General features: G+C 43.0%; 1 long non-coding RNA gene across 2 annotated transcripts in view; it reads right to left on the bottom strand.

Annotated features, from left to right (window-relative positions):
* LOC121662112 overlaps positions 1 to 24,912 on the bottom strand; it is a 29,584-nt gene extending 4,672 nt beyond the window's left edge. Inside the window, exon 1 of one of the 2 annotated variants that reach the window (XR_006015186.1) lies at positions 18,754 to 24,912. This is a non-coding gene — a long non-coding RNA (uncharacterized LOC121662112). Of the gene's footprint in view, positions 1 to 18,373; positions 18,717 to 18,753 lie in introns of those variants that run through there. The other variant, XR_006015187.1, reaches the window with a different exon arrangement.
* Between the last annotated feature and the right edge of the window lie 400 nt (positions 24,913 to 25,312).

Raw genomic sequence — 25,312 nt, 5'->3', positions numbered from 1 at the left:
AATGTTCCTTTCTGCTAGGTTTGTGCAAAGCCAGTAACATGCAGTAGGATGCTGTGAGTTAATAACTTGTAGCACGGTGCAGTGACTGTGTAAGTAATAATAAAATTATAGAGACCTACTCCTGTCTGTGGCTCTCCCTTCACATGAAAAGACAGGTAACACCCACTCTTTCCTTGTTGCTTAGTCCCCTTTATTCTTCTGTGAGTTGCAGAAGACACCTTCCTTCCCTCTACCAGCATGCTCAAGGAGGGTGGAAAAACAAATTCTAACTAAAGGGTTTTTAAGAAAAAAAAAAAGTTGATATCTGTGAAGGCAAAGTATTGAAGTTATCCTCCATATCAGAGATGCAGAATAGAGCTCTCCTTAGAGCTCTTGGAAGAAACACTTGAAAATTTTGAGATATTTTTCCCCCCTTTGATTGTTTAGGATCTCTTTGAAGCAAAGAGCTAATCCTTTAAAAATCCTAAAAAATAAAGAAAAGCACAGCATTGTATCTTCCTTTGAAAGGGGCCTGCATGATCAGCACTGCTGCTTTAAGCCAGCTCAATGAAAGGTTCATTGTTGACTCCTGAAATGCTCAGTCTCATCTCTCCACTTTTCAAAGGAGCAAATAAATGCAAGACTCTTGGAGGAGGGAGGAAAGAGTCTGAGCTAAAGCTGAGCTAAATTCATTCTAGCGATAATGTCTTTTTTTCCCCCACCTCCTCCTTTTGCAGTGTTTACATTTGCTTTAGATTCCTGAAAGCTTCAGCTACACCAGTTTCAAGAGAAGTCCTTTAACACACTGCATTTAGCAGCAGCATGAGGAAGATGATGAGCTCTAGTAGGTTAAAAAGAAAATTAATCACTGTTGGTCACCAAAACTCTTGTCCACACTAGAGTGTTAAAAGCATGGCTACCTGGAAATGTTTTACCTGATCCACCTGTATCAGCTTTGCATGAATCCTCCTTTGGGTAGTCTGTCATGTGCACAGCAGCCAGAGGTGTGCCCTTTGTCCTGTCTGGAAGCAGACTTTGCCCTTTGTTACACACACCCACCCCAACATTTGTATAGATAGAAATACTCACCAGGCAAGCAGCAGTTAGTTACAAATTCTACAGCTATACATCTGGTTTTAAGTCTCTCTGTATACCCCTTGTTTTCTCCTTTTGACTGTTTGGTCTCAGGTCTTGTCAAAAATAATAGTTCCACATGTATTTCCTGTACATGGACCCATATACACATACATCTCCTGGGACATCAAATGGCTGTAGCAGAATGATGCTGCTGGAAAAAGCCAGCTTTCACTTCCTGCACACCCACATGTGTATTATCAGTCCTTGTCTGGCTTGTCTTCTGGGGAGATGCAGCTTGTCCCCATATCTCAGTCTGCCTGTTTAATAGTAGCTGTAGTTAAATCATTATCAACCACTATAGACTTGGTCCTGGAACCACCATGATGTTCATTTGCAATTCCACTAAAAACAACCCCCCTGAGCACGCAGGAGGTTTGAGTGACTGCCAGCAGTTCTGATCTTTCTCCACAGCATGTGCCCTGCTGTCCTGTGGGCACAGAGCTCTGAGGGATGACGGGAGTGTGCACGTGTGCAGGATCAGCAAGGTGATGCTGATTGTATTCCAGCTGCCACTTTAATAGAAATACTTTGCCTCTGAGGCAGCAACTCCTGCTAAATTAGTGGGAGCAGGTAAATACGTGCTATTTGAAACTTACTATCCAGTAAATATCTATTTATCAGCCTTTTTCAGCACCTCTGCCAGCCTTCATTTCTTTATTTGCTGATTTCTGTAGGCTTTCCTCCATCATCCCTTTTACAAATTCTCCCTCATTGACTATGATGCCCACTCCTACATCAAATTGTCCGGTTCAGAGACAGTCTCTGTGAAGACAGCATAACAGTAAAGATGATCACGTATCTAAAGGTGCTGGGGCTTGTATTGCCATCTGTAATGAAAACATTAATTTTTAAATGTTAAATGACTGCTGTTGTTTAGTATACGAAACTCCTAGAGCTGCCTTACTACACTGTAGCAAATAACATTAAGGCTGTATTCTACTTCCAGTTCAAACCCCTTTTTCCTTGCTCTTAACTCTGGACTTTCTCAATCTGAGGAACCTTAGGCTAGCTTGATACTGCAGCCACTGGAGATACGCAGGCAGTGTTTGATAGCACCTCTCCAAGTACCAAATATCCATCCAGACCAAGAATAAAAACTTGTCTGTTTGTTCTGCTTTAATTCTTTCTCTTGTTAACCCAATATTGTTATTCTGTGGATAAAATACAAAGCTATCACTCATTTGCCAAGTAATGCTAAACGTTCATCAAGCACAGTGATTGATTTAAGATTTTTAGCATGTGGCTGATACTGTGGGTTTGTTTGGTTTCTTTACACCAAGCTTCATGAAGACAGTGCTCAAGTGTTAACAACTACTGGAACAGGCAGATCTGACTGGTGTAGAAACCACGGGTCAAGCAAGCCCAAGTCAAGACTTCTTACCATGACACAGAAGCAGTTCCTTGCCTTTGCTGTTCTCTGTGTGGAGAATAAAGGTAAAGCCAAGTCTGCTGCCTCAGCTGCATTGCCTGTGCCAGTTGTCCCCTGGCTCAGCAGCTGGAGGGGTGCTCTGTGCTGCTGCCCCAGGCCCTGGGAGATCTCAGGAGTCACAGAACTATCAACCATGAGTTTCTGAAGGCAGTAAAGCATGTACATTGTACAAACTCTATCTAACCATGTTTGTTCTGTGAAACAATAAAATAATTTATGAAGAGATGTGATGTATTAAAAGAAGACAGTGCTGATCTGCAGTGGAATCGTGCGTTCTGGGGTGGCTTACCAGCTTTTGGCTGGTAGCAGTAAGGTAGGTGAGGAAATTCAAAAAGCTTATGTGGCTTAAATCACTCCACAGGAAGTGAAACATATTAGGCCTTATGCAGTCTGCATACATCCAGCAAGGCAGAGAGATTAATGCTTTTATTTCACACCAGCCCTGATTCAGCCACTTAACATCAACACAGATCAGTTTCCCTCAGTCAATGTTCAGCATCTTTCCAGAGTAAAGGCAAGGAGGATCAATCATTTTGAGAGCAGTCCACAGATAAAACATATCAGAGTTAAATATCTACTATAAGGATTACACAGTTCTGTGTAAAGCATAGCAAAATAGAATTCTAATACTGAAAGCATTTCGAATACAACACTACATTTCTGATTTCTCAGAAAGCTCCATGGGAGCCAAGATTGGGGCATTAACAGCAGAAAAAACCAAAAGGCAATAGGCTTCCCGCACCATATAATTCTTCACGGTAAGACAGTCTGACCCTTGCTGTTCTTACTGTTTATGGATTTCTTGGTGTAATTTTCTGTTTGAGAGAGCTTAACTGTGAGCTACAGTTTGTGGATACTGTGTAATTCCATTGCTAGATAACTGCTACTCCAAAGTGTGTGAGAAGAATGAAAGGACTAAGCCTTAGAATGTCTAGCTTTTGTCCTTTATTTTTGGGCACGTGTCTAAAGGGTTGATCCCCTAAATATAGAAAAAACAGGCAAATTTAAAGTTACAAATTTTTCCAAGGGACCTGCATAAACTTCCTGCACAGATTTCATCAGCATGTTAATTGGGAGCTGCCAGGTAAACAGTCTTCAGTTTAAAAAAAGCCTCAGTGAAAAGTGACTCACTCTCTCCAGCCAGAGGAGATGCCATGCTTCTGTTCCATACAAATTGTCCGTGACTACTGGGGTCCCGTCTGTGCCAGCACAGCCACACAAATAGAAGTACAGGCTTTGCATGCCAACTCTCACAATCCATGAAGGCGGCAGAACTTCAAAGGTTTGCAAGAGATAACGGGTTTACAGGATGCTGCTCTAACCATCTTTTGTTTTACTTCTCTGCTGGCACATAGGTCTTATGGAGAAGTGTAACAAATGTCTTTGTTTTGGTGAAGTGCCAAGCCAACTAAGACTTAAACACTGCACATACCATGCCCAAAATAAAAAGGATCTTTCCTTCTTGAGAATATGAAACCCAGTCACATTCCACAGTTGCGGTGGGCCTACGACACTCACAGGGGTGTCTCACACAGGCATTATTTCATCAGAGATGACAGACTATGCAACCTTCACCTGCAGGCACTTCAGCAATTAGTTCATGTAATTTGGCAAGGAGAGAGAATACTGGGGTCTGAAGTATCCACTTATCCCAAATTCAGCTCAATGTGGTAGCCAGCTCTGATACTGAGTTAAAGTCCACACCAACCCATGTAGAAGAATCAAATTCCATTTCTGTGCTTTCCCATGGACTATGCCAAAACAGTAAAAGAAATGCCATCCCTGGTGTGATCACCATACGAGTCCCTCGTCACTCCAAATTCATAGGCAGCATCAAGGAGTTCAGATTGGCCAGGCCAGGCTGAGACCAGTACACCAGCCTCTGTGCAGCGAAAAGGGTTCAACCCCCTGCTACTGTGGAGAGAAGTCACTGTGACATTCCTGCCCTGACTTTGGTAGACAGGCAGGACAGAAGGGCAGCCATGGGTAAGATACTGATACTGTCAGTACAGTGACTGTGCAGTGCTGGAGCTCACGAGGCACCCCCTGCATGAGCTCCATGTTCTGCCCCTACATCACTTGGCCATGCCTTGCCTGTATCCTGCACACCTTCTTCTCCAGCAGTAGGAAGGGCTTAAGAGCTCCTCTGTAACAACATCCACCCAGGTTCTCAGACAAGTGGCAGATCAACACTCTGGCAAATGCTTGACCAAAAGTCGTCAAAGAGGAAGGAAAAAGAGCAGAACACCCTGTGCCACTTTGGACTGCTGAAGGCCATTTTGAAGCCTTCCCTCTCCCCATTCTCCAAACCTTGTTTCTGGTCCTGAACATCTGTCAAGCAAAGGTCAGTGAAGGGACACACATGTTGTACACAAGCCTCCTCCTGACATCCCACCAGCTCTTGTCCGAAGTTGCAGTGGTGGCTCAGTATTTGATGGTACTGGAAAGTTTGGTGGGGGTGGCATCGGATGCAAAACTTGGGTGGAATGTCCTCCTGACACACAACAAGGGAAGTTGCTTTGCTGTTTGTAAAAATTGGCAAGAACCAGCCTCTGTTTAGTGAGCTGACAGTGCCCATTTTATCACTTGGGATGCTGAAGCAAGTTTTAGTCAGTAACCCAACCTCTGGGTACAAGACTGTTCCTCAGGAATGGAAACAGTAAATCTCTCTGCCACAGTTTCATTCTCTGCTCAAGCTGAGCCCTGCATCAGTGACTGCACAATGTCAAGGTGCGACATAAAATACCTGGCTCCATGCTGAACTAATGCTTTGACTCAGTATTTCATTTTCACAAGAAATGAAAAACAAATAGACATGGAAGATTACTGAAAGGACAGGTCACTAGCCATGGTGACTGGGCTCTACATTACACGGAGTTCTTACAAGTCATTCAAGTTTCCTAAGGTTAGCTGGAGTACTGTTCTCCTCTTTGTCACACTAAGAGGGTGTTTGATTTTGCTTGTGGTGTTGTAAATGTATCAGTTTCCTCCCAGAGGTATTTGCCCTTTAGGAAAGGGATCAAACTGTGCAATCCAATTTGTAAAGCACTGAAATACTTGCATAAAAGTGCTACATACAGGCTATTCAGAGGCTGTCTGTCAGTATTCATTTCAGAATAGCCTGGGTGTAGGAGAAAGTAAAATAAGTGTGTGACCCTAAATACAAATAGTCAGTATGTGGCTCCTGAAGAAGAACATGAACACTGTTGACCCAGAACCTGAAGGGTAGGATTTAAAGGACTTTCCTTTCATTTTCTGTTTTAGCAGCCTTGAAAGTAGAAATTCTCCCCATCTCACATGGCTACCTCTCCCACAGATCAGGTCTTTGGTAGCACGCCAATTTCACATCTATATTTATTAGTAAGTGGACAAAATGTATTGAACTGCCAACATTTCACAGCTGAGAACTAAACCTGAGAATTAAGTGACCAAATAACTATGAAAACAACTGGTATCTGGCTGGAATGAAACTAGTTCCTAGATAAACCAGCAGTTCCTGATTATTATCCTGACCATTAAGATTCCTCCTTCTTCCACTGGTATTTAAAGAAAACCTCTCTGGGAATGCTGCAGCATCACAGAAATTGCACAAGACTTCTGTAAATTTCTGGGCTAACACAACTTCAAAAAACCCCAGCAAATATCAAGTGCCATGAAAATGCATTTTCTGCCATCTCTTTAGGCAGCAAAGACTAAGTGACACGACGTCACCTTTCATAAAGGGTTTTAGTTTGCTAATAACAGTTCTGTGGACTGCAATTAAATGCACAGCTTTATGCAGCTGTGGTACAACACTATGGTATATGGAATTCTGCTCAAGTGCTGTGGGAAATAAAGCGAGCAGAAGAAGAAACACTTCTTTATAGCAACAAGGGGGTCTCATGCCAGGAGAGAGGCAGCCACCCTGAGGGCACAGCAAACTGTGGGTAGCTGTGGTGGCACTCACCATCCCTCCACTCCCCACAGATGCAAAAGCAGTTCTGACCTTCACTGGGGCACTCCTCAGTGCGCAGTGCTTGCCCTGCAAAGGCATTGCTCAAGCTGGCTTGCAAACCTGACCAGCAGTGTTAGGCTCTACTTGTCTACATCAAGTCTGGTTCAATCCTTGCCACCAGTTTAATCTGTGGGTCTTAGACATGTCCAGTGCTGAGATCTCCTGACTGCAGATTTAATATCCATACAGTGCTCAACACCTCTACTGCCACACTACTGCCACAATGCCACAAAGACAGCAGCAGCAACACTGGCCAGACTTCAGCAAAACCTCGGGTTGTTTCTTATATTTGGCAGAATTGCCATTTATCAGGTAAACCATGCCCAGCCTTGCCCTGCTGAGCCTCATGGCCCTCCTCTGGCCTCAGCAGGGCCAGTGCTTTGGCATAAAGACACTTTCCTGCTAAAAACTGGACAAAGTCTCTTCTGCTCTAAGATCACCAGGCCATGCTGATCGCCAGCTGCTGAGCTCTGTTGTTATCTTTGCTTTTAAAGCACTCTAGACAACCACAATGCTGCACAAAACATACTCATTTATTTAGCCAAATGACATTAGCCCTGTCTATTACATTGATGCAGCCAAACTGACATTTTTATTGATCCAGGTAGCCTGTTCTATGTACCTTCTTCATTATTTTCCATTTGTCCAATTAAAGTAGAAAGAGAGAAGAAAAACAGGCTGTGACAGAACCCTGAAATAGCTTGAGTTTTCATGTGGAACAACTCCCCACCTTTTCTTTCAGATAAGCACATCAAAGTACACCAAGAAGCTCTCAATCTCTAAACCAGGAGATGTTCTAGTTTATTAGGCTCTAAAATAAGGCCTCTCTTCAAACAGATAAAACCTGAGATTTGCTTGGTAAGGCAGTCAATAAAAGAGTTTCAGAGCACATTCTCCCTTTCTCATCACCCTGTCCTTATGGAAAAAGAGAGGGACTCTCTCTCTCTCTTGGAGTTTCCCTACCCATGTTGCTGATCTTTCCTCCTAAAGGTTTTCTAACTGAGAACAGCTTTTCCCCCTGCCACCCCCAAGAGAAAGTACAAGTACTTCCAACAGTGTTTCACCCTCGTGTAGCAGCTGCAAGACACACAGGCAGCTCTTCCTCACTGCTACTCCACTACAACACACCCCACGAGAAACAAAGGGAACAAACTAAGCAGCTGCACAAGCCCTGCATCTGGTACCACCTGCATCTGCTAAACAAATCAAAAAACAAGAACTGTGTACAAGAACTAGGACAGCTCAACTGATGTGCCCAACCTGCATTACTACAGTACACCCTAGATAATGAATTTCATGCAGCCAAGAAGAACCAAAAAGTCATTTAGAATAAACAGGAAAGCTGGGAAAAATAAGCTTGCTAAATTTAATTCAGAGTATTAAACCTGGACTTTTGTTGTCAGATTTGGTGGGCAACTTAAAAATATGCCATGAAGAGCTATGAAGACCATATTCTTCCTTTTACAAAGAAAAATCCAGACAGAAGGCAGGTGCCAATAAGGTAGCATTTATTTTAGTCATGTAAATAGTATCTTCCATAACCTCCATGTCTTGATATCAATAAATGACAGTAATAGAGAAACTGAGATAACAGCAGGTCTGCATGAGCCCAGAGGTGACTCCGGGTCTCCAGTGATGGGCAGCTGAGCACTGTTTGACAGATGGCCTGAAAACCTGTCCAGTGGCTCAGCTCATTCTGAATGGCTGCTCTTCAATGTAGAATGTAAAGGGAACATGTTGACGACACTGTGCAGGAATGAGAGGGACACCGTTTGCATAACAGCTCTATTGTTATGTTTGTTTGTTTTTAAATGAGGTGTGTGAGCCTGTAATCCAAAATCTTTTAAAATGCTCTCCCTTTTTACACCTTCCTTTTTCAGCTGCCAAGGTTTTATATCTATGGTTTGAGAATTTCCATAGCTGTCACATGCAACAGCTTCAGCAGCAATTGTGAGGTTGTCCAGTGTTTATAGATATATTCAATTAGTTAACATGGGGAAGGCTTTGGTTCCTAATTTGTTCCATTTCTGTCTTCTCCAATACCTTTCCACTGAGATCAGAATTCCAGAAGTCTAAAATCAAACCCTGCAAGTCAGTCAATGTCAGATGCTGACCCTAAGTGCTTTCTGAATAGCAAAAATAGATTTATCTTCTTTTATTAATTACAGCAATGCAGCACCTTTCTTTTCTGATAAGAAAGATAAAGATCTTATCTCCCCACAACCCAAAGAAGACATCTGAGATGGCTTATGTTGGCTAGGCTCTTTTCTCTCATTTGGAATCATTTAATGGCTTTGTAAAACAGGCACCCCAGCAGGTAAAAACAATTACCCAGAAGGTTTTCCATTCAAAGGGAAGTTTGGTTACAATGGTTAATCTTGGGCCCCCCATCCTCTGTCTCTCAAGCAATTCTGTCATTCAAGATGCAGATGAGAAATCAGTGTAATTAGTACCTATTTCTCAGCAGTAGCTGAGCTGACCTACCTTGTACATGCCATTTTTCCTCCTTGATGCAAGAGCTTAGCAGCATCTTAACTTCAGCAGCATAAAGAGAAGATCAAGTCAATTAGTGGCAAGAGGAAAAAAGAGCAGTTCCTCTTGCAAGTAAGAAAGGGAGAGCAAGTACTGCACAGATTAGATGGCTCATTACTATCTTTTTCATCTCAGATTTTAAAAGGCAGCAAAAATGCTAATATATCATCAGAAGTATTTGCTAAGATTTTCTGCAGTCAAGCTGAAGTCTAAATGCAACAAAGAAGTGTTAGAAATCCCACGCAAAGCCTTGGTGCCAAACAATTCCTGATCAGAGCACTGAAATGCTTCACGTGGCATTTAGAATGCCACAAGCATCAGAGATCTGCCCTTTGGAGATGATATAAGGCATCAGAACATCTCATTATCCTTAACACTAGAAAAATCCAAACAGTCAGTCTACTACTGAAATTTTACTGCTCGATGTAGCCTCAATTACGAAGAGCCCCAATCACAAACAATTTGTTCTTTCAAAAAAGGAAATCTCTAATATGAAGAGCACTCTTTTCCTACTGAGTTGCCTACACAGAGGTAAACAAAGCCCAATCCTTTTCACACAGGAAAATCATCAAATGTGTGGATTAAACAGAGATTCATCACTACCCCTCTGAGCATGCTGGGAACACTGCACATTTCTTCGGCATGAAAAAACCCAATCATTTTCAAATGAGATTTCTGTCTCCATTCCAAATGGAGCTGCAAGTGATTGAGTTACTGTGGTGTACAGTGGATCAGAGCTTGTCCATTGAGCAGCAGTAGCCAAGGCCATGGTGTGCCCTTAACCCATTGCAAATGCAAAGTAAAACCACTTCCACATAGCCTAGCTTAAAATCTTGTACTAAGATACCATCCATCACCAGCACTTCAGTAATTCTTCACATGCATTCTCCTCCTCTTGCAAACACAGTCCTTCACACACAGTACCTCAAACATTTGTTATCACAGGAATGTAGATTTAGGGAGGCAGCACTGACATTGTTTACATGGAAATTTGAACAGGCCATGCAGAATAAGATTTTCACTGCCTTGGGAAGTTTTTAACTGCAGCATAAACCAGATGCAATTTTCATGTAGTGCATGAATGATGGCACTTCCAGAAGGACAACATCCCCTGTTATCACAGCAAAGTGCTGTCTGCCCTTGAGGAGAGAGGAATGCTTCCTCCTCCATCAAAGGACTACACTCCTTGCAGCACAAGCTTTTCCCGTCGCATTCTCCCACCTAAGGACTGACCAGATTTGAACCTGCATTATCTCACAAAAGTTAGCAGAATCACAGCCCATGGCAGATGGCCAGCATGCCAAGCAAAATATTACTCTGATCTGCACAGTCAGAGTGTCTTCTTTCCAGCCTTGACTGATGGTCTTTGAGCTGGATCCTCAACTCCTGTGACATCTTCAAAAAGACCAGCAGCTGCAAGATACCGCACTGCTTGTGACAACAGTCTGGTACTAAAATGGTTGTGAAATCCCACTGCATCAGAACGGGACACAGATACTACAGCCCAACAGGGAGTCGTGTACTAGAATGGGACAACAAGACACACAAAAGGAATACCACATTTACTGATGTTAAAGGGCTGTTACCCAAACAGTCATCCCTCTTTTCGTTCACCTGTGCAAGTCCCACACAGATCAAATAGCTTTCTGGAAGGTCACTGTCAGGAAGAGAAAGATCCAACAGCCAGTATTTCCAGGTCAGCCTGACTTAAAACATTCAAGGCACAGCCTCATGTTTATATCGTGGTCCATTATCCTTGCGTTGGAAGACATCTCCCTAGATCACAAAGTCTTTGGAATTCTAGATAAAAGCCAGGGATAACATGGCAGAATGCAAGGAGCAGAGACTTCACAAGAGGAGTTTCTCAAGCATGCACATTTTACACAATAGAGGCAGAGATTCACTGCCCAGGATTCATGAACCCCAGCTCTCCAACACAGCAGCCACCCCAGCCCACTGATGATACAGAGGAAGAGTACAAAGACCTCAGGTTCATGTTGTGCCCACCCCACTGGCTGCAGGCACTGAGGCTGAACTCTGCAGCAAGGTTTGCCAGCAGGAATGGTGTGGAATGGCAGAGGGGCCCAGGCTAACAAACCTGAGCTAACGAGCTGTCCCCAGCACTGTGGGAGCACGAGCTGCACTTGTGGCACAAAGGAAGCCTGTGGGAGTCCTGGGTGATGTTGAGATGGGAGAAGCAGTGTGTACCTAAGAAGCATCTGGGATCCCACAGTCTGGTTGGCAGAAGCAGTGTGAGGGCTCTGATGGTTCTCCTGGTTTGTTGTTAACACAGGTGCTTATATTCTACCGACAGCTGTCCTTTCAATGGTACAGCTTTCTGCACATCTGTACTCTTGTATCAGGGATGACCTGGACCTGTCTGAACCGCTGAAAGGAGACAGACAGTAGAGACAATCTACTCAAAAAAAAGCAGACTGCTGTCTAGATTTGGACTGTGAAGCAAATTCTGCTCCAGCTTTACCATGAACAGCCAGGTGATCGGTGAAAATGAGAAAAACAGAGGTGGGGTCACAGGGGGAGACTAAGCAAGGAGGGGTCCAGGCCAATAGCAGCTGCACACAGCAATCACACTCTCCCAGGTGTTTTCTGTACTCAACAGCTGGGAGCAGTCAGAGGTGTGATCTCTGCTCTTGGTAAGAACTGGGCATGAGCATCTCTGAAGTGGGAGAACACATCTCAGGATGAAATGAACAACTCTGCTGTAGATGCTCCTCAGACTCTGCATCTTGAGAGACCCAAGATGGAAAGTATAAAATCCCTGTTAGCTCTGCAATTTTGCTTCAGTAGAGGAGCTGTAAGTTGAGAGACATTCAGCATATTTTTTATCAGCTTAGCAATGAAGAGACCATGCCATAGATAGTTTAGATGCACTTCACCCCCCTTAACTGTCCATGTAGGGGGTGCTCTGAGCTAAGCACTGTCCCCACAGCCCCAGGTGTTAACTGGCACTGGGCTAGGAGGAAATGCCAGAAGGAAGTTCTTCCTTCCCCCAAAACACTAGTGAAAGCCCCACTTGCTAGACTACACAAAGAATGCAAGGGTAATCCTGAGTGACACAGAATCACTGCACAGCCTCAACATGCCAGACACTGCTTCCTAAAACAGCTTCTGTAGTTGTAAGATCAACAGAACAGCTCACTCCACACCTGCTGTGATTTAATTGGTTTGGCCACAGGTGACCAGGCTGTACAATACAATATTCTACGTATGCTGGCACAGTCTTTGTGCTTTCCTTTTGCTGCTGCAAATTCCTTATTAAGCATGTCTGGAAACAGAAATACAAAGCTGAGATTATCACAAGGTGTTGGGACAGTGAGGTCTATCCACATTCTGTCTGTCAGCTCTGTTAGGGCAAGGGGCTGGCCACTATTTTCCTCTTTCCCTCAGCCCACTGGTTCCATTTACATTACTACCTCACATAATGCAACAGCCTTCACATCTTCATAGTTCAGTTACCTCCACTCTACAGATTTCTGTCCTAATGCTGAAGCAAACTTAATTGCTCATCAAGTCAAGTGTGCCTCAGGCCCTTCCTGTGCTGCCCTTTAAATGCAAAAGCAGGCACACAGTAAAATCTACAGAGTCACCGGAAAAGTTCTTCAGGTCTCATCTTCAGTGTATTGCCCACAAGATATATGACAATGGTTGGATGGATCATGCTGTTCCAACACTGGTCACTCCCCAGGTTGCAAATTTTTTTTCCCTTCTACTGTTATCCTGCATTACTCTGGCCTCTATCCCTCTATTTTTCAATAATTGTTCAAAGGTCTTTGGGACAGGGCTTAACTTTTCATTACATACAGAGTACAGTCTTGAGTCTGATTGGGGCCCTCAGATGCAATGATACAAAATAATAATAATAGCTGCAGAGCAGTGGTAATACTCCCCAGTTGTAATGGGCATGCTGGAAACATTACTTGATGTTTATAAAGCTTTTTCAGACTCTTAGATGAAAGTCAAGCTAGTGATGCACAGGATTTATTATTCTATTCAGCACTTCAGTATCCAAGGCTAGCATCTATTCTAGTTGAAAGAGATTTTTACTGTATTGTAAAATGGAAACAAAATGAAATATATACAGTGCATGGTGCTTTATATATAAGGCACAGGCAGCACAGGAACAGAATTTCATTATTGAAATGGATGTAGCTGAAGCTGTTACACACAGTAGGTAAAAGACCAGATTCAATGACCTCTTATTCCATTTAATCAAAATTGTTAGTATATGGTTTTCCAAAGGCCAAAGAAAATTTCTGGGTTTTTTTTTTCTTCTTTTCTTTATTACATATTTCATCACTTTGTAATAAACGTTTGTAGCTGCTTATGATGTGAATCTCAAGCAGACTTGACCAGCAAAGAAATGAAAATAAAGCACATGTAGGTTCAGCAAACAAAGCCACAGTTCTCCTGTAATACCCTGTGCATTTAACCACCAGATCACAACCAGCCGAGGAGGCTGCACTCCCTCTTCCTCATCACAAGTTTCTGCTCATTTCACTGCATCCCCCACTGCTCTATTTAGATGCAAGCTCTCCCCTTCTCCCTCTCTGCACTTGCTGAGCACAGAGGGAAGGCGATGCTGTTTTAATGGTGCTGGTTATGCTATACGTGGTCTTGCTGTTTCTAGGAATAGACATGCTCAGACATCAATTAACATCTAATTGCAGGAATTAATCTTGTTCCTCTGCCTCAGACACCACAGAGATCAAACCAAGCCCATTTGCAGCTCTATTTTTAATATAGTGGAATCGTAGTTTTTTTCCATCCAGTGAAAAATAATTAAGTGACATGCTGTCCAGAGAATACACAGTTCAGGGATCTGGGTGTTTAGGAAGAAATGAACCAAGCAGGAAAAGATCATAACTATTTGTGCCAAAGCATCTTTGTTACTGCAAGTCTTCCCTCTCTTCACACCTTCTCACCAGTACTTCTCTTCACACCTGCTTGCTTGAGTGATCCTCAGAGAGACAGTGAGAATTATGAGAGTGGCTTGGGAAGGAGCTGAATTTGCCAGCCTAGCAGATAATCCCTAATTCTCAGGGTCAGCCTGTCCATAAAGGCAGAAGAAGAGTGGAAAGAAGATAAAATAAGGAAGTGGAGGGAAAGATTTTAAAACCAACAACCAACCAACAACAAAGCAAAATGTTTTTGTAGCTTTCCCTTAAAGCAGTTGCATTCTTTAATAAAGCATTCTTTATTATTTCCTGAAGACAGAAATTGCAGGCCACAGACAAGGCTTTGTACTGTATTTTGCAAATTTTTGTACCAAATGAAGCAAAGCAGCTTTCAGCAGACAGCTCCCAGTCTTAAGATCCTGCCCCAGTTTCCTACACACATCAGCAAGGATGGCTTGAGTGTGGCCAGTGAAGTTAGGGTGGAAACAGATTGGGTTATTTAGCAAGAAAAGAACAGAATCCTACACAGTAAGAGTCAGAAAGCTGAGCTGCAAAGGGCTGTGTGACATAACTCTGACACAAGACTGCACTCTAAGACTGGGTCACAACACCTTCTATACCAAACCTAAAGCAGCTGAAGCAGGCATTATGTCCATGTACAACGCAGACTGCTGATCTATATTTATGGAAAGCTCTTTGACGGCTCCTTCAGCTTTCAGAAGGACCTGAGCCACTCTTCCTCATTCCTAGGTTAAATTGGCAATGTCCTAGGTTAAATTTCAAGGTCAACTGGCATGACATGTAGCATCACTCATTTTTGCTGCCTGTGTCAGTCCAATTATTCTCTTAGCTCGTCAGCACCAGAGACCTGAGCTGATCTCACCTAAGGCCATCACCCCTTTGCTTCCATTTTCTGTCGTTTGCCAAATACAGCATGCCCAGTAATAAATAACATTGAACCCTTCCTCTTACTAGAGGAGAATGTGGAACATTCCTGCTTCATACCAGCTCACACTCCACTCAGAAATGCAATTTCAGAAAAAAAGTGCATCTGTGAAGCTTTCTGGCACCTTTACTAAAGGTCACTCCCTGTGTGAGGAGCCCATTTGGAGGCAATGAACATGGGTCAGCCCCACACCCACAGACATTTCAGAATTTCCCCCACAAAAAAAGGGGTGTGGAGGAGCACCACCATTCCATTTGCTCACAGATTTTCAAAAATCCCACCTTCTTACTTTCAAAAAGAAGAACGGTTCCCAGAGCTTTGGCAACCAGACCCATCGTTCCCACATTGCATTGTAGTCATAAACATGAGAAGTGTTGCTGGAGATCTGCCATGTCACGCCTGACTGGAGAAACTCCTGGTTCCTTTAGAAGGGGAAGATGCTCAAAAACAAGACTCAAGTTTGGTGACACTTTCCTGGGAAAAGGTCAAATTTACACATGCTTACGTGTGAGTGAAAGGCAGAGGCAGGCTGGGAGTAGCAATCTCTGCTAAGAAGTAAGACAAAAGAACCAAAATACATTTATTCAATGCACATCATAAGTTACTTAATTTACATTCCTATCAAGCAGCAATAAACATCCTTCTGCTGCTTCCCATTTCCCCTCCCCCCAGTTTTTCCATTAGGAGCTCAGCTGGAGGCAAGGAAGGAATTGGAGAGGGGGGAAATAGAGAACCTAATTCCATCTATCTAGTTCTCAAAATACTGATACATAATTCTGCCAATACATGTTACCTTGACTCATGACCCTTGTGCCCCCAGCAGTCCTTACTCACTGCTGACAGCAGAGCTCCCAACTACTAACACCACATCTCAACAAAAATTTGACTCACTTGGCACTTCTTCCACTACCTTATTTCAGCAGTTTGCCCCTCTTCCTCCTAATTGCATCCCCCCAAACCACCAATAATCCATACCACTGCAATCCAGTAATTTTATGCAGCAAGAAAAAGTAATGCAATCAGTGAGAGAGCTGAAGGAATCCATTCTCCACTGTCTCATCCTATCCTACAGTAAACATACTTCCTTAGGAAATGGACATTGCAATGAAGCAAGAACATAAAGAAAAGCAAACTGTTCCCAGCAGAGGTCTTCTGTCCAGGTGAAACCCCCACAAAACACATAAAGTAAGGACCATTCTATTTGGATGGTATTTACCTCACTTGAAAATCACACTGATTTTTTTCATGTGAAAAGGAGTTGCTACCAAGTGCTAAATACATCCTAGGGTACGGAAGATAAAGAAAGTAATCTCAACATAAACCCTAAGCACAAAGCCAGTATTTTAAAAAGTGAGCCACGCTCAAACAAAAACATTTTCACATTCAGAGATTTTCCTTCTTTCTTTCTTCAAAGGCACAGAGATGCCCTGATCCCAAAGCAATCAGGTCACTCCTTCAGAGTAACAGATACACACCTGAACTCAAGAGTAACCAAGAGGTACAGTTACAGTGGTGCACGCATAAGAAAAGAAATCAAGTACCTAAACACAGCACTGGTCTGGGGAACATGCCCCAGGCATGGATGTAATGCTGAAGCACACCAGCACTTTACACGGCTTTTGTCAACAGCAGCTGAGATTTCACTGAGAAGGAGAAAAGGGTGTTCAGATGAAAGACTGTAGTGTCCCATTTCTGACTTAAACTGCAAAGCAAATCAAAGTGTGACTTGCATTCCTACCTTAATTTTCCATTTATATAATCACAATACCAATATTAGACACCTTTAAAAAATATTTTACTATCTTTGTTTGACAAATGCAACATTAATTAAGTTTATTCATGATAGTCACTTCCATCATTCTCATTACCTCTACTTGAAGACATCACAGCTTTATTAGACAACAAAACTGCTTCATAAATTTCAATTACCTAGAACAAATCATTATTACTATTATTTTATTAGCTCTTGTGTAATTGCCTGTTGTGCATACAATTACAAAATTAATATATGCAAATTCAAATTTAGAAGTTCTTTCAGTAACTTTTATCTGCATATCTGGCACATGTGTATGCTTACATAATTTTTTCATTAGTTTTAAAATCTCCATCCTGAAATTTTCATTGTGCTCACACACTGGCATGATTTAGACATTAAAACATGATTTTTTTTAAATGATCTTACTATTTCCATAGCAGCCATTTGTATCACTGAAAAAAAAATAAATCATCTTACCATTCAGATGTATGCAGAAATATCCATATTTACAGGAAATCTTGAAAAAGAGGATCAGATCATTATTTCTTTGATTACTTTTTTAAGAGGAAAACAACTACCTAGTTGAGTCTTAGGCATAAGGTATCAAGATCCCAAATTACCAACTTACAGCTTTCACTCAGCTGTTGCCTATTGATGGCAATGGTCTGCTTTTACAGAACACCTGAGGACTTAAAATATGCACCTGAGAGAAGGCAGCACTCAGTTTTGAGCATTACTCCAGGGTCCACTATTAGTTGGTAAAATAACTATGTGTTCCCTGAGGCAGGGATCAGAACTCTGGACACCCAGGTAACTGAAGTACCTCATGCGGGAGACAAATTTTCTTCTCTCATGTATTATTTTCTGGATGATGGCACAGCTTCAATAACACAGGTAACAAGTACTGTGCCTCTCTCCCAGTAAACTGCAGGATTAGAGTATTCCTGGGAATAGAGAGAGATGTGACCTTCAAAGTTGTGAGGCTGCAAAGAGAACAATCTCACTTGCTGCACAGTTTCTCTGACAAGGTGTTGTATACCAAGATGACACCTTCATCTCTTCTCCTTCAATGAGGATGCACTAAGGAAGAAATAAAAGCTCTCTTCTCTTTCTAGGCATCTCTGCTCAGTAAAGAACTCTAGACAATATCTCAAATGTTCCCTAATTAAACACCTGAGCTGTAGAAAGAGACATGATGGATGATGAACCCTTCCACTCACAATCTCGTACTGATTAGATCTCTCCTGTGGATCACAGTTCTGGAAATACTATCCTGGAAGTAATTTCAAAGCGTCTTTGAAATACTCCTCTGGAAGTAATGTTGATATACCCCGCTTTTCCTACAGCCCATTCAAGAAGCACAAGTGGGATTTGATACAGGTTTCAGATTCAGCTCCAGGGAGAAGTGATTAAAAAATAAAACATTTTGGCACTTAAAGTGCTGTACTTCATTGTGCTGAATTGTTTTTGGTATCTAGCTCCTAGAAACTGACATAATGAAGCTGTACTTACCTGCTTTCCTTGAACTAAACGAGCATCTGAAGGTAAACACAGCAAGTTGTTTTAAAACAAAAAACGTGGGCGGGAAAGGGTACAAAACTAAATTGATGGGAAGCTGAAAGCACGTTTCATTGTAATATCACCATGAAATAAGAGGTTTCAGGTAAGACTATAGTGGTTTTACCTAGGCAAGGATGAGCAGATCCTGTGCAGACCCAAACCTGCCGGGGCCCGGCACAAAGGAGGGACTGGCACCCCGGGAGCCGCGATGCACGGCGGACCCCAGGAACTGCACAGGAAGTTATGGAACCACGATCGGAAAAGGCAGGAAAACAACAGGCAGAAAGCGAACTAATCACAGGGCATCTCTTGCAAATAAACATAACAACGATGGAATTACTGTCAAATCGAATTATACGAATTACAGATCGTAAGCTGCAGCTGCAGAGCAGCCCGACTGATCGCTCCAAGCGGAGCGGGCGGCGGACACCTCCGGCATTCCGAGCAGCTCCTCACCCGCACCGGGATGCCCCAGAGGAAGCCTCACAGACATATTCAACACACCTGGGGCTTGAGCCCTGGTCTGCCGCCGGCGCGGGAGGCCCTGCCGGGCCGAGGGAAAGCCAGGCCGCTCGTTCTGCCCCGAGAGAGAACTCGCGGCCCAAGGGGCCTCCCCGGCCGGGCGGTCTCCGGCTCCCTCTGCCGGGGCCGCACCAGCGCCGCCGCTGCCATCGCTGCTGCGGCCCCTCAGGGGCGCAGCCCCGGCACAGCTTTCCCTGTCCCTCGGTGCCCCCGGCTGGTTGAGGGAGAGGCGGGGAGGTGGCGGGGCACGGCCACGGGGGGCCCCTCCGAGGGGACGCGGGCGGGCACGGGGAAACGCTCGGGTGCGGCCGCTGGAAGAGGAGCGGGCCCTGCGGGAGGAGAGGAGGAAAGCTGGGGGCGATGGTGGAAGTGCGGCGGGAGGCGGGTCGGAGCCCCGGTGAGGAGCCCAGGGACGGAGCGCTCCTCCAGGGGCAGCCGCTGTCCCGGCGCCTCCGCGGTGAGGGGCGGGAGGTGCCTCCCGCGGGAATCCCGCCCATGGACCCTGAGGGGGCGTGGGAGAGGAGCTGCGGCGCTGTGCCTTTCACCGGGTGTCTGATCGGAGCAAGGTGCCTCTCCCCGGGACAGATAAACCACCGTGCCTGTAACAAGCATTCTCCTTTCAGATCTCAATGGCCTCCTTCAATAAAATAAGTTGTTTTAATCGTTTATTCTGTCTGTACAAAACACACCAGGTTTGCTGCTAGAGATAAAGCTATAGCAAAGGACAATGTTTAACAAAGACATCAAAGGGTTTCTCACAAAGCAAAGCTCAATACACACTTCACATTATTGACACTAAGGAACGAAATAGATGGCCATTGTAGATTATCCATCTCTACAGAGAAAAGAACTTTTCCCCAGCAGTTTTTAATGCAAAATTACACCTGGCACCCAAAATGCCCAAATCGGTTCTTTCAGCTGTATTTCACTAAGGATCCTAGAAAAAAATAGTAAACCTTTAAATACATGATTGCATTAAGCTCACAGTGTCAACCTTAATATGTCACTACTGCCCTTCTGGCTGGTGGATATCAGCCAGCATTATGTGGATATCAGAAAGCATTAAGTAGTTTGTAGGTTGCTTTCCCTTCAATCTCTCCTTGCCCAGCAGTTAGGCAGCATTTGCTTGGGATACTCTGCTAGAAATGATGTAAAAGAAACAAAACCAAATACTGCCTCAGCTTCTACTACAGTGTGAAACTCATATTGTAACTCAGGTAAATCTTCCTTTGAGGTCTTGTCCCCACAAGCTGTTACTTAACCCACCTGCTTTTGTTTTTTAATAAAATTGTCTTTAAAATGTATGTGGAACATTGGAGGGGACAAGATATACAAGGACAGAAAGTGCACCGTCAGCCGAATAAGGAGCTAAATGCAATAAATAAATAATGAGGGGAAGCAGAAGGCCCTGAAACATGGGCCCATAAAGATGTGGGAATGCCCAGGAGAGCAGTCTTGTAAAAGAGCAAACACTGCAGCTTTGCTTCCAGACAGCCACCCAGCGCACAGGGGATGTGGAAGAGAAAGCTACACTGATGATGGCAGATGCAGTAAGGCTCCAAGTGCGGGCACAGGCACTTCCAGGGCTAGAAATGTTAATGCTTCACACAGGAGTCAGACAGATGCTAATTGCAGGTCACAAGGGAAAGGAGAATCAGTTCCTACTTGCAATGATGAGCTCTGCGTGACTGTCCTAGAAAGATCAGGCAGTCTGCCATTTCAGGTCACTGAAATCTGTGGTGTTGCTCAGCCATGACTGAAGCCAATTCAGGGAAATCGGAATTGTCTCCTTTCTTTCTTTCCCTTCCTCCAAGATGAGAAGGGCAATACTCACGTTTCCCTAATGCCATGTGTCCAGCTTTTGTTGGAAAGTGATGCTCCCATGAAACTGTGAAATCCAAGTTGATGCCATTATTCCCAAGAGCTTCATTGATTGGTTATATAGCAAGGAATGTTATTAACTGCCCAGATCACTGCATGCCCTTGGTTTCACAGTTTTCTATTTAAATAGATGGAGACACAGGGAGATATTTTCAAACAGAGGAGCTGTAAATTTAAGCACTATTTGATTTTCAGAGGTGCTAAGATTTCTTAAGTATCAGTGAAATGAATTGGAGGGGCATTTGCTCAGCACTGCTGAAAATTAGGGTGGTTTTATTCAGGTATTGCATCAATTTGAAAATAAAAGCCCAGTTTATGCACCCAGGTTGAAGATTTTGGCCATGATTTTTAGCAAACATCAGTCTAAGGCCAAGTGCAAGATCTATGTGGCACATGGAAAAAATATCCTCATTTCATTCTTTGCAAATGTTAAGAACAGCATTTTTGACTCAGCTTTTCTTTCTCAGTTGCACACAGTGTTCTGGAGATTATTGGGCTCTGTTCTGTTCATACTTAGATGCTCATTAACAGAATTGTCCCCTGTGGGGAGAGGGATGGTGGAGAGAGGCCTGAGGATTGATAGCCAAAATACTGATACTGGCTGTGGAAAGCCCATAAGAGGAATAAACCTATAAAAAGATTATTTTTTTTTACCATGAAGATGCAAAAGGGGCCGTGGTACATTAATTTTTCATATGGAAAAGATAGAAACAGGTTGCAAGTTTAAATAATTTACTTAGAAGAATTAACACACTCTCTTTTATCTCTAACTCATTCATTTTTCAAACACAGATATTTCTGAGGAGCAGACTACTGCTGGCCCCTGAACAAGTTTGTAGTGAGTGTAGTTTTACTGGCTCAGTGGAAACTCTAGGTGATAAGCCAGCCCCTAATGCCAACTCATCCCACCACAGCAGGAACAGGTAAACAGCTGGACGAGGGAGAAGAAAGGTCCCATTTGTCAAGACTTCTGTAGGGAAATGCACAGGTGAAACTCAATAAAATTTCCCTTTAAAGCAGCTAAATTCTTACTGTGATATCCTTATGAATTTAGTCTCAAAGCATTTGGAATTGATACTATTCCTGGACTCCCATCTCCCAGAAGGACTTCTGGGACACTCTTTCACACTGTAGTTATTAGGTGAAGAGCAAGCTTTGCTGTGCTTTAGTCATCCTGCTTCTTGCTGGGATTAATCTGTGCACAAGGAAGAGGAACATCTCCCAAACATTTTCTGGCTACATAGTGTAGTATTGCTTAATTTGATAATTATCATTAATAATATGCAGAGGGTTGTGAATGCAACTGTGCTAAATTGAGAATAGAACAGAAAATGCTTCAAGTGCACCAAAACCATTCAAAATACTTTGCAACAGCAGAAAAATCGGAGTCTATTTACAAACAGTCCCATCTTTCAGAAATCTCCATCTGAGTATCAATGTTGGAAGCCTTTCTTTTCCAAGAATTCACTCTAATTAGATTAATCGGATCAGAAAACAAAATCTCTAGCGGCTTTCAACATCTTTCTGCACAAGAAAGAGCATTATGTGCATAACAATAAAGTGTATTTTTTTAAGGCACTGCTATCATGCTAGGGAAAGCAGCTTTGGAAATGCCACTACCTTGAGCTTCCCCCCATGTTGGGAACAGCATTAATGAAGAAGCTGGCAGAAGAAGAGTGTCTTAATCTCTGCTGAGTGGTATTAGAGTGTAGCCACTCACAAAGGTCTTTCTACCATGCAAGATCTACTAATAAGGATTTAGATTAATGTCGCTCATCTCTCACTACAGAACAGCCTTTTTAAAAGACAAGTGTAGAAAAATAATTATTTTCAAAACTCCACATTACAAAACCACCTGACAGATGGCAGCGGACAGTGAATGTGGCTGCTTTGACCTAACTTACACATCAGAGGTGCAAAGAGTATTCTGCATTTCGAATTAAGAGTTAAATCATGCTCATATTATTTGCTAATGATTAGTTTGTGAGAGATGAATATATTAGACGTGAGCTATTTTCCAAAAGCTATATGACCTCATGGAACAAGCCCATATCAATCTGATTTTAGATTGCAAACATTACAGTGCCAAACAGTGATGGCTATCAGTACAGTCCTTCTGTTAATTTTTTTTTTTTTCACAGAATACTCAGTGAGTAGCTCTGGGTGAGAAACTGTTCTCTGTTCAGAAACAAAATTCAGACTCAGTGGGTAAATAATTTGTTGCAGATAGTTCAGGTAGATCAACAGTGGCAGGCTGGGCGCTCTGTCACTGTTCTCCTCTGTACCCACAAAAAAAAACACTTGTAAGGGAGCATGCTGCAGATCAACATAAAGGACAAGCAGAACATCAAGCATTTTCTTTATGGAAAAAACTGAACGTGATGCTTTTGTCAGCTGCTTCCAGTAGACAACATGAAGCTGTGGGCAGGAAAGAGGAAGCTCTAATAGAACAAAGCTTTTCTAAAGGGCAAATCAAGCAAGTGCTCTATAAAATTCCAAAGGAACAAGCACACTTTTTGCAGTCAAATCCGCTGTCCAACTGGATCTGTTTACCACTTGCCTTATCTTAGAGGCACAGCTGAAATAATAACAGGGATTTTGATGCTGGTGAATTGCATAAATGTGGCTCATTAAAACCCAGAGTGACTTGTGAAGGTGAAGTATTTTCTGTAAGACTGAGTAATGTCAGTATCAGGGACTGACATGTAAGAATGCCCTCCTTGCTGGTGACCATGAGGCAGCCAATGATGAGGGCTGTCTGCTTGAGGGGTTCGGAATAGGATTTGGTTTTACTCTGAGAAAAGGGCTTGAGTGGGATATAGGAAAAAGGGCAATATGTATAAATCAGAGAAGCTGCAGATGGACAACCTAGTCTACATTTGTATCAGTGTCACTGTCACATTAGATGGCAGGCAAGATTTTTCTTCCAGAGCTTTTATAAGGAGCTGAAGCTTCCAGGCCGGATGGAGAGAGAACTGCTATGGGACTGGGTACCACATGATGCTTTTCCTATTAAAGAACCATGATTAGCCTATTGCTTACTGTACCTCTTAACCTTGGTGATCTGAAACCTGTTTCATGCTGACCATGGCTGGCTACGATCCCAGTGCACAGAACCTTGCTGTGAAGGCAGTTGGCTATCCAGGAGGGATGATTAGTGGCTCCCCTCATCACCATCACACAGACTAGGAAAATAAAATTTATCTGACCTCCCCAGAAAATCTGAAGCTTCCAGAAGCCTTTGCAGCAAGATGAAGTAGATACTGATCAGTAGGAATCTTGCAACTAGTATCTCTGGTCCAATCCTGCCAGCCCTCAGAACATACTTGACTTTTGCACCCTTCAAGGAATACTCAACTTTTCTATCTGTTCCTGAGTCATGTTTTGGTTGCCATGAACATAACGAAGGAAATGGGTATTCACTGAAGCTGGGGACTTTTAACCAGAACTTTTTTATTAACATTCATTCTGAATGTTAATAAACATTAACAAACTTATCCACAAACATGAAATGTTGGGCTCACATTGGCTATTGCTTCATGTTAAGTAGAACAATTGATTCTTCATGGAAAGGAAGTACTGGCACAGAGGTATCAATCAAAATTATAGTCTCTAAGCCTCAACTGTATTAGCACATGGGAACCAGAAGAATGTGTCAAAAGAATCAATGTGCCTTTACCCTTCATTATATAGTAATAAAGAAGAATTTCTGAAACGGTATCTGACTTGTTCTTGTCCCTTTTGTCTCCTCAAAACAGGGCAACAGAATATACACACACTGACTTGCACAAACCCAATATTTAAGACAGCAGAAAACTGATTATAATACTGTGCTCTGCCAGCTCTCCAGAGATTGTGTAACAGTTCATAATTGCTAATTCAGGCTCAGAAACCCCGGTGAGATAGGCTAGAGCCAGTATTTTCATTTTTAAATATGAGTAAACTGAGACAGAGTGAGAGGTTGTGGCTCATGGAATATTGCTTCAGGAAGACATCTTAGAAATGTGGCACTGCTGCATTAGAGCAGGTTAATGAAGGCTCGTGCCCCATTCTCACTGAACTCCAGAACAGTGTGCCTACTGATCTTAATGGCCTTGGTCACACACACACAGGCATTTGCCACCACCAGATAAGTCAGAGGAAGGTATAAAATTCCTTTGGCATAAATTCACACAATTCCAGGGGCATATATTAGTTACTTCTATTAAAAACACTGTCTCCCTCTTGCTTAATTGCAGTAAAATCTTTGTGTCCTTTCTTCAGGATATCAAAGGGATAAAAAAAGAAATAAGTAATTCTAGGGGCAGGGACACTGTTCTTCAGGTGTCCTTTACCCATTAGAGAATTAGGATAATCTCTAAATGCTGTCACAGTGAAAATACAGCTCTCCTTCAAACGCTTTAGAATGACAAAGAGAGCTGATTTTAGTGGTTGGTTACATATTCATTTGAATGGAATTTTCCTTTTTCCCTTGTTAGGCAAGAAGGGGAATGTTTCAGATTACTGCTATCCCCCGCAGTTTTCCATGTTCTCCCAGGGAGGTGACTATATCCAGGAGGCAAATGAAACCTGCTTTGGTTCTCTCTAAATATTTGAGTACCCGGGATTCCCTTCGAGGGGTTTTTCATTTAGCTGCCTCTCCTGCATATATATTCCAGCT

Source organism: Corvus kubaryi, unplaced genomic scaffold (genome assembly GCF_017639235.1).
Source record: "Corvus kubaryi isolate FWS band 111438036 unplaced genomic scaffold, C.kubaryi_AGA036_p1.0 37232, whole genome shotgun sequence".
NCBI classification, from domain to species: Eukaryota; Metazoa; Chordata; class Aves; order Passeriformes; family Corvidae; genus Corvus; species Corvus kubaryi.
The sequence above is the reverse complement of the archived record's forward strand: the minus strand, read 5'-3'. Positions and strand labels throughout refer to the sequence as shown.